Source organism: Amblyomma maculatum, chromosome 5 (genome assembly GCF_055883805.1).
Source record: "Amblyomma maculatum isolate TAMU_Amacu chromosome 5, ASM5588380v1, whole genome shotgun sequence".
NCBI lineage: Eukaryota > Metazoa > Arthropoda > Arachnida > Ixodida > Ixodidae > Amblyomma > Amblyomma maculatum.
In genome coordinates, this window is record NC_139348.1 from 96,713,575 (window position 1) to 96,724,102 (window position 10,528).

The following is a 10,528-nucleotide window of genomic DNA, read 5'->3' on the forward strand; positions in this document are numbered from 1 at the left end:
GTACGGAGAGTTTATCTAATGTTGTCGTAGTGAACGTTGATTTCTTTTTTGTAGTGAAGAGTAGTGTCCCACGTTGGTGGATAAGGCCAGGGAATCCCAGGCGCCCGATGTTGAAGTTCGCGGGCGAGGCGATGCACTACCTCATTGCCTGGGATTCCAGCGTGACCAGGAATTCACCTCAGTGTTACAGTGTGGGGACGTAGTTTGGTAAGAGCTCTGTGTAGATCATCGTGTAGTTCTTCAGGAATGCGACCCGTGTGAATGGCGCGTATAGCTTGTATTGAATCAGTGTATATGGTATATCCTGAAGGGTTAGGTGGTGCTTGTGCGAGGTCTTGAACACTGGTAACTATTGGTAGAGTCTCGAGAGTCGCTGTAGGAGGAGGACCTATTTAAGGACCGAGGGTATGCGTCACTACATCGCTACAGCTCTGAATTGAGTAAGCAGCCGCTCCAACATTAGTTCGTGATGCATCTGTGTAGATGATCGTGGAATCTGTTGGGTGAACATGGTTGGAAACGCGAGCGGAACGTCTGCCTGTGTTAGTGTCGGGTGCGACGTTTTTTGGAATGGGGATTATTCTGAGGTTATCCGGGAGCGAAGAAGGAAGGGTAATTATAGGGAGGTCTATAGGTTTGAGTGCAACCTGCTGTAGTATCCAATGTCCTTGTTTGGTGCTAGAAAGACGTGCCATTTGCCGGTCGCGATGTTGTTGTATGAGGTCTCCCAGGGGCAAGAACAGCCCCGTAGAGTATAGGCGCTCCGTGGATGTATGTACAGGGACGTTAAGGGCGGCCTTGTACAATATGTGAAGCGCAACCTCAATCTGATGTCTTCGGCGACAAGTTAATGTAAGGTAAGGAATCGTATATAAAATTTTGCTAAGTGCTAATGCGTGGACAAGCTGCCTGACTTGACCCTCGCGTAGCCCGGCGTGCTTATTGACTATGCGGCGAACTAGATGCGTAAGCTGATTGCAAACTTTAACGGTTGTAGATACATTGGCCTGATTGGTTGACTCATGGATATGAAGTCCGAGGATCCGGCAGGATGATACATGAGGGATGGGGTGACCTGCCATTGTGAGATTGATCAGCTGGTTATGTTGGCGTTGATAGCGAGTTTTTGCAATCAGCAGCAATTCGGATTTTTCAGGTGCGGGAGATAGCCCTACTTTATCAAGGTAACTAACGACTGCATCGATACCTTGCTGTAGGGTATCCTCTACTGCTCCAGGAGACCCAGAAGTGCACCAAAGAGTAAGGACGTCTGCATAGAATGTGTGTTTTAGGTTTGGGATAGACGCTAAAATACGAGATAGAGGAGCCATTCCAAGGTTAAAAAGGGTGGGTGACAGAATAGCGCCCTGAGGAGTACCATGTGTGAGGGGGAAAGGATCAGATATCGAATCGTGGAGACGGAACTTGGCCGTACGGTCGCGGAGAAATGCTGTGAGGTAGCCATACATCTTTGGACCACAGCCAGTAGAGGCAAGGATGTTTAATAGAGGATCGTGGGCAAGGTTATCAAAGGCTTTTCGCACATCAAGGGCCACTACGGCTTGGATCTGGGAAGTGGGCGGAGGGTCAAATTCGTGCATGAGGAGAAAAAATAGGTCCTGAGTAGACACACCTTTCCGGAAGCCAATTTGTTGAGGGGGAAAGAAATCTATGGATTCAAGATGAGTCTCGAGCCGATTGAGCACCATACGCTCCATGGTTTTTCCCAGGCATGATGATAAAGAAACTGGGCGGAGGTTTTGAAGCGCAGTTTTTTTGCCTGGCTTTGGAAGTAGGGTTATAAGTGATTGTTTCCAAGATGCTGGGAGTGTGCTTTCTTCCCAATGTAAGTTTATAATGCTCAGAAAATGTTCTTTGTCCTTGTCAGAGAGATTTCGCATGAGTATGTAATCTGGTCTTCACCTGGAACTGACTTCCGCTTTAGCTGTTCTAGCGCCCAGTCGAGATCCCAGAGGGTAAATGGCTGATCGAGTTCTACATTGGAAGCACCAGTAGTGTACGGAGTATAAAGGCTGGGTAGGGGAGGAGGAATGTAGAGATCGCGGAGTTGGGCTGTTAAGGCATCCGCGCCTAGTTGAGAATAGTGCTTCTCGAGAGTGGGAACAGGCGCCGGTTGAGGCCCGAGTAGTTCTCTGAGTAAATGCCAGGTTCTTTTTTGATTTAGTGTGCCGTTAATGGTGTTACAAATTTTGTTCCATTGATTGGTGTCAAGTGTAACGCAGTGTTCTTTAACCTGTCGCGTCAATTCGGTGACTCGGTCGGAGAGGCGAGCATTGTTGGGCTGAGTGCGAAGAGTGCGCAAGAGTCGTTTCCGCCTCTTCCAGATGCGTACAAGGTAAGGGTCCGGATTATCTGACGGGGCTGAAGTGGAACTCTCCTGCGTAGCTTGTTTCTGAGCATGTTTGAGTGCTTTTGTCCAGCTCTGAAGACTTAGTATGAGAGGTGTCGCGTATAGTGCGAAAGGTATTCCAGTTTGTGTGGGAAATTTTACGTTTACGCGGACGGGTACGGCTAGGGACAGTGATGTTAATAATGTAATGGTCGCTGAGCAATTTTTCATCTGTAACTTGCCAGGTGACCTCTCGCATTCCGCGGCCCACTGTGAGGTCTGGCATGGTGGATTGTTGGTTCCTGTAACCTTCCCGGGTAATGGAGTTTGGGGTGTTATAAACAGTTAATTGAGCTCCGCTTAATGCGTCGTTGAGTATACGGCCAGGTCGGAAGGTGTGTGGGTAACCCCAAATAACGTGCGGTGCATTAAAATCCCCACCTATCAAGAAGTCGGAGTCTCGAAACAATCTTGAAGTAAAGTGCATTAGCGGTTTGAAAAGCGTGTACTCTGTAGGAGGGTTATAAAAATTTAGAATAGATAAAGGGCGAGATAAGTGATTAGAATACCGTGTATATGCAATAAGGTGACGTTCAAGACGACTGGGGACTTCAATGGCCTCAAATCGGATGTCCCGACGAATATAAGTGCTCACTAATGGGGCACAGTCGCTGTCATGCGCTGCATGCAGGGCACGGTAGCCCGGAATACCTTTAAGAGCACGCGATTCTTGAATGAGAATGACGTGGGGCTGCGAGGGTAAAGTCAGGAGCCATTGGATAAAGAGTGTTCTATTGGTACGCAGGTTTCTGCTATTCCACTGTACAATGTGTATGTGTTTGTTCCCTGCCATTCTTAAGCTACGTTAGCGCGCTTCTCGGGAGGGACAGAAGAGGATGCAGCAGTTGCTTCAGGGGATGTAAATGGACGGGGCCGTTTAAGAGAATGATTTAGGAAATCCATGCGTTCGTCATCCTGCAGGAGATTGCTAAGGAGGGTATGCATGAGTTCGAATGCTTGGCGAATGGCGGAAATTTCTTCTGCAAGGTACCAGATAATAGGGTCATTTCGATCTTTTATGTGGCGCATATAATTCTCAGATGTGATAACTGGTGTGGAATCGGAAGATGTATAAGAGAAAGGTTTGGGAGGGGAAATGGGAAGTGGCGGGCTCGGCTTACCCGGTGGTGGGAGCGTAGCTGGCTTGAGAAGCGGACGTGGGGTAGCTGGCAGTTCTTGAACTTCTTGATGCCAGACATTGGTCCGAGGGGGTGGTGCCGTCTCTTGATTTGCCTGTGACAGAGAGGGGAAGTCCTCGCGAGTCGGAGGATGATGGGGTAGCTTATTCTTCTTGCCAGGGTGACCAGAAATTGTTTGTCGCGTAGTCAATAGTCGCTTTGTAGTGGGACGCTGGGAATTAGATGGCTTTTTCTGTTCTTGGACAGAAGGTTCCAGCTGTTCCCTGAGACTCTTCCTTCGGTCATATGCAGCCTTGTGGCTCTTTTGGTCTTGTTGTTTCTGTACAGGGCAGGTGAGGTCAAAAGTTGGGTGGGTTCCACCGCAGTGGAAGCAATAGGCGGAGCAACGATGTGGTTCATCTTGTCGGCTGAGCTGGGCTGAGCAGGTGGGGCAGCTTTGATATGTCGGAGGGCGAGGGCAGTTCAGCAGCCGATGACCATATTCACGGCACCTGCTGCACTTCAAAGCATTTGGTCTTTCAGGCTTGCATCTGTACAAGACACGGCGGAACAGAATTTGTCGAGGTACATGGGTGCCTTCAAAAGTTATTAATACAGACTCTGTCTGTCCCATCATACGAGCGGACAGGATCGTGGCATGCCACGATTCAAGGCTTTCTAAAAGTTCGGCTTCTGAAAGACCTTTCTCGATTCCATGAATTACACCCCGGCACGATGCCACCGGGACCGTCATGTAAGATTGGATGTTATGAGTTTTGGCTCGGATGGATAACGAGGAAAGTGCTGCTACCTTTCTGGCGGTCAATTCGTTGGTGGTCTTCAGAAGGATGACATTCTGGTGGTATTTGATCTGTAGAGTCAGAGCCTGTCGCTCATGTGGCGCCAAGTCTGCTGCTGAGGAAATTTCTTGAAGAATTTCGTAGGGTTTAACCTGGGAGATATTGAGCGTACTTGGTGCCCTGATTACGACAGTTTTGAACGTTGAAAAATGTGTCGCCGGAATCTTTTGTTTGCTTTTCCTCTTTGGGTATAAAAAAGAAGAACCGAACAAGGGTAAATAGGGTACGCCTCAGGTCACAGATGAGCCAACGATGAGCCAACAGATGAGCCCAGACGAAGACAAGTCCACTTGTCGAAACGTTGGCTCATCTGCGACCTGAGGCGTACCCTATTTACCCTTGTTCGGTTCTTCTTTTTTATACCGTGCAAACCATATTCTTCCTTTCGTTCTACTTGTTTCCTCTTTGGGGTAATCCAGTCAGACGCATCGAAATCTTCAGAGGTATGAGCGCGTTCTTCTCTGGCGTCTGAGGCATTGGCGCGTGCTTCGGCAGCGTGGGCACGTGTTTCTCCAGGAAATTCATCGACGGCACGTGGCGGCGGCGGTGCCGTTGCCATGGTAACACAATCGAGATCCGTGGCAAGGCTTAGCGAGCCTGGGCATCATCGGAACCTATATAAGGTCGGTTCTTAGCCAAAAAGCTATCAAATTCAGCACATGAGGAGTCAGAATGATCCCAGGTACTTGCCAAATGACGTGAGTTGGGCGATGGAGGTCCCAGGGTTGATGGTCTGGCAAAAAGACGGTAAATTCCGGAGCTCGATGTTCCGCCGTCTTTCCCAGGCGACGCCACCTAGCGCTCCCTGCGTCCATGATATGCTCTTCTCTACAACAGGACTAGAGAAAAAGTGAAAGGGAATTGCGGATTAGTAAAACACCAGTCATGCCTTGACGAGGAAACAGGCAACACCAATATGATACAATCAGCGTCTGAAACTGTCTCGTGTCAGAAAGGCTGAAGAAAGTGCAAATGGTCCTTAAGCTTGGGGACAAACTTAAACAATTACTTGACCAGAAAGAAAGGTGAGTGTAAAGAAATGCGAAGGTTTCATGATTACATTCATTCACATGAAGTTATGTGCATAAGGCACCACTGGTACCAAGAAGAATATATGTCTGACGAATAAAGGAAATAAAAAAAAGTTTTAAATCATTTCACGCTACCGTCTCGGTTTCTGCAGTCCCAATAGTCTTTACACACCTGAGCTCACATTTCTTTTGAATTAATTAATTCTTCATTTTTCCAGAAAAAAACATACATCCTGGAAATATTCAAAGGTAAAAAGCTGCTACCAACAGGTTGACAGGGGCCCAAGAACTTCTGTAACTTGCAGTCAGCGACAGAACGCACCTGGACTGGACACGCAAGTACAAAAAGAGCATACTCAAATTATCAACGGATGTCAGGAGCACAATTGCAGATCAAAAGCAAGGATTATACTTTCAATCACAAAAATAACAAGCGGGAAAAACTATCACCACAAGTCGTGTTGAACATCTATCCTCAAAAGATCAAAATATACATTATAAAGTATTCACTAACGCATATCCTGGCACATTTATGATAGCCGTTGATTGATAGACAAAAAATCAGTCACAAGAATGTCTGCATTCTTTTATTGCAGCTGGTTTGTGTTTATGCTTTGATATCGTGTCATTTCGTTTAGGAAGTCAAAATTTTGTTTACGCGCAGTACGAAAAAAAGCACATTTTGGTTATCTGATCAGGGCCTCGAATAAAAAATGACATTTTGGGAATTTATGAAAGCTGCGGACAGAGAAGCAGCTACTTCACTACCCCCATTGAGGTGCTTTTGCCGATACTGGAAAAGTGACAAGTTTGAGCTCTTTTATCTTGATAAAAAACAAAATAATGCAAAATGTCCTTTTATATCCTTTCTTATACCTACTTCTTGAGCTTTGAAGAATATTGAACAAAATGACGATTTTTTTTATACCTTCTTTTTGACCACAACTCATACAACCAAAAATACAATAGTGTATCCCATACCATGTGTCCAATTGAAAACGTATGTAATAAAAAGGGAGATCGATAAGATGCTGACAAGCGACATCATTGAGCCTTTGAGTACACCCATGGCATCTCCTGTCGTGCTCATCAAAAAGGCAACACATGGCGTTTTTTCATTGATTACTGCTGCCCAAAGCAAGATAACCAAGAAAGATGTCTATCCTCTACCCTCGAATACACGTTTTCCTCAACAGCTTGCACAAAATCAAGACCTTTTCAGGAATTTATCTACGTTCGGGCGACAGACAGACACACGCGACCAAGACAAAACAGCGCTCATCACACCTGATGGCCTCTACCAGTTCAAGGTGATGCCATTCGACCTTTATAACGCTCCTGTGACCTTCGAATGTATGATGGACTAGTTGCTCCCTCTGGTATATTTGACAGAATAGAATTACAGCCGACGGCGCAACGACAGGAAGTCTGGCTTTTCAAACGTAGGAAAACGAAATCACGCGATTGAGTAGCGAAGGGTAGCTCACGGAGGGAACGATCGGCACGTGGCGAGTTTAACGAATATCGTTTTCTCGACAGGTTTTCAGTTATATCCGGGCATACAGCATGCGAACGCGCCAAGAACACTCTGCTTCGCTGCTGCATGGCGCGTTCTGGTCAAATACGCGCCCCTATAGAAGCACTGCAATCCTTTTAGCACACAGCTGTTACGATAGCGGCGTTTGACGTTTTGGCGTAGGCTATGCTCAAACGCAATCATTCAAATGCTGACAGTTATCGCGGAAACTAAACGCATTTTTCCGCGTTTATGAATTTGCGCCACTCTTGGCGCATACTTGACGCCCTCTAGTTTTGTCACTGTTGTGGACGCGGCTGGCCAGGAATTATTAATGTCCGCCTCTGCACGACTCCCTGTTTTTGCTGTGCTGTGTCTGTGGCTATCATTTGCTCTCAGCACGCTGCAGCCAATGAGATGGTGTAGATCCGATATGAGTGAGTATGCTGATAAATGAATTCTAAAAGTATTGAATCCTTAAGGGATATGAAACGTTATGACAGGATTGCTGATTAAGCATTATGTATCGAACAGCGTAAACAGACACACGCAAAAGAAAAGCAGGAACACCTGAACACAGCGTTGACTAACAAATTAAGATTTGATTTTCATGTGACTAAGTATAAATACATAAATTATGCCGATGGGAAGACACCAACAACGCACACAACAAGAAAAGCTTAGCAGAAACGGTCAGCCAAAGATCAGCAGAGATTATCTTTTTTTCTGTTCAAAGGGAAATCACTGAATCACGCCTGAACGCCCATAAATAAATATTGCTATCACAGACTGTCCCATAGCTTCCTACAACAGGTAAAATGTTTGAAGTCTTTGGTTAAGAGTTTGTTTGACCACACGCAAAAAACTGAGTTTAAACGTTAGAGAATTTACACTACCTATAAAAAGGTTATCAGTACATTAATTGTCTTGGTGTTATAAGCCAATTTTTTGTTCTTTCTTTCTTTCTTTCTTTCTTCCTTTCTTTCTTTCTTTCTTTCTTTCTTTCTTTCTTTCTTTGGCTGCAATGGAGGTGTGATGAAGAAGGAAGTTTGCCGCGGCTGCCGGTTATCGCCTCATAAGCCAACTCGTGGCTTCGGTGCTTCCGGTTTCGTATGTTCGAAAAGTACACTGAAAAATTATATTATTATTATTCTTTATGCTGACTATTTGCTCGAGCTTGTAATACCTATGGGCTTGTAGGTCCTAAACAAGAGCACCTCATCCTCAGGCACACACGACGACCTGGAATCAGACAAGAGTCGCAAGAGTGTTGTTGTGATTTCCTGTCTACATGAATTTTCTCTCCCTGAAAAAGGGTTGGGAAAAAAGTATGTGTAGATATGTTTTCGGGGCCTAATCATCAGGGATCGCTTGTGCTGAGCTCTGCGCCTATCGAAAAAGCTGTGATATATTAATAACCTCATACATGGGTTCTCCTAAACGAACTCGTTCAAATCTCGTCTCATACAAATATCATGAGACAGTATGACATTTCTACGAGTCTGGCATTAGAAAATATGTATTAGGTTATTCTGACTAACAGACACATATTACAGCTCAAAATGGAGTACCTGTGCTGTTTTGCCAATTTGGTGGCTATGGCCGACGTGATAAAGCGCAAAAAATATCCGTGGAGCTGCATTAAATAAGCTAAACAAAGGAATATCTGTATGTACATCAGAACATGTTTCTACAAAGTTTAAGCAACATTTTTATCATGTTCTGCTGAAACTCTATTTTTTGGGATGCAGTTGTTTAGAAGTACTCAAATATATATCCCTGTTTTCAAGTTAAATCTATTTGTGCAAACATTTCGTAGCGAGAAATGGGAATAGAAAAACGTAAAGCCTAGTAATAGATGACAACTCAGTTATAAATATGCTCTGTTGAGAACAAAGTAGTGCACATCGAGACAAATGAAACAATTATTGCGATTGCTCTTGCACTGAGCGCCTTCATTCATTCATGATTGTTGAAGCAACTACGCTAATAAAATGCTAATGTCGCTGTACAGATCCATGGCACACAGCAAAAGCTCTGTCGACTGCTACTAAAATAGTCTGGGCTTGCAAGAACGAAACCTTCTCCCTCAACATCCATCCATCCATCATAAAGGTGAGTTTTGCGCACATTCAAGAGTATAGGCAACCGCACAAAAAAAAAAAATGAAAGACGCTAAATAATGAAAACTGACAATTTATTGGCAATAATTTTGCTATTTACCGAGCGCACTGCTTTACAATCGTCCTGTACTCTAAAACTATCCAGCATGTACTAAATATGGCAGTCATCAACCCTGCGACTCGCGAAGCCCCATTGCCCCTACATTCATGGCCATGGCTCATCCCCGTGATCCCGACACCTTTTCCAGTGCCTCGTGTGATGTTGACAAATCGCTATCGATGTAAGAACGTGTCAGCACCCATAAACGGTGGGACCCCACCGCAACGCTGGCAAGCGTGAATTTCTATTTGCCTGGCAGAGCGAGACAATGGTACGACACTCCCGATGACGAATTAACGAGTAGGGAGATCTTCAAAGACAAGCCCATCGAGATCCCTCCGGAGCTATTCTACCGTGTCGGCTTGGACCTTCTCGGACCTTCTCTTGAGTCCACTACTGGCAACAGATGCGTTGCAGTTGGCGCGATAACGCACGCGCTCCCCACGGGTACTGACTCTGATGTCGCCGACCTTCTTCACGACCTCATTCTTCATCATGGAGGTATCCGCCAACTGCTCTCTAACCGTCGCCGCAACTTCCTTTCAGCAGTTGTGGACGACATTCTTCGCACGTGTTCAACTAAACCTAAGTTGACGACCGTTTACCACCAACAAACTAATTGTCTCACTGAGTGGCTCAATCGCACTCTCACTGACATGCTCGCCATGTAAGTCTCCTCTGGTCACCGTGAATGGGACATCGTCCTCCCATACGTGACATTTTCATATAACTTATCCCGTCACGACACTGCCGGCTACTCTACGTTTTACTTCTTGTACGGCCGTGAGCCTCGACTGCTGTTTGACACATTTTTTAGAACATCTGATCCCCCAGAGTCTGACTACGCCCCTGAAGTTTTTTCTCGTGCCGACCATTCTCGCCAAATCACCCGTTCCCCAATAAGAGCACTACAACCACCGCCACCTCGACAGCTCTTTCTCACATGGGTCCTTTGCGTTACTATGGGTGCCTTCTTGCCGTATTGGGCTCTCGGAAAAGTTTTTTTTTTTCTTATTTGGGCCCATGTTATGTGCTGCACCAAGTAACAGCCGTCACCTACGAGACTGAACCTGCCTTCCCCGAGTGCAGTCCTCGTACCGTGCGCTCCGATATTGTTCATGTCTCGCGCCTTAAGCCCTACAACGCACCATGTCCCGACACTCGCTAAGCAGCACCGCGACGGTGCTTCTGCGGCCGAGGATGAGACTGATGAAGTGTGTGTGCGCTTGGTGCGTGCTCGGGGCCCCAATCCCCGGAAGCAGCCTGTGTTTTTGACGTCCTGTACGCCTTTTGTTTGTGCCCAGTTCTGTGTGAGTGCATCTGTTATCAGTGGTGTGAACGCCTCCTGCCACGTAACAATATATTTTATT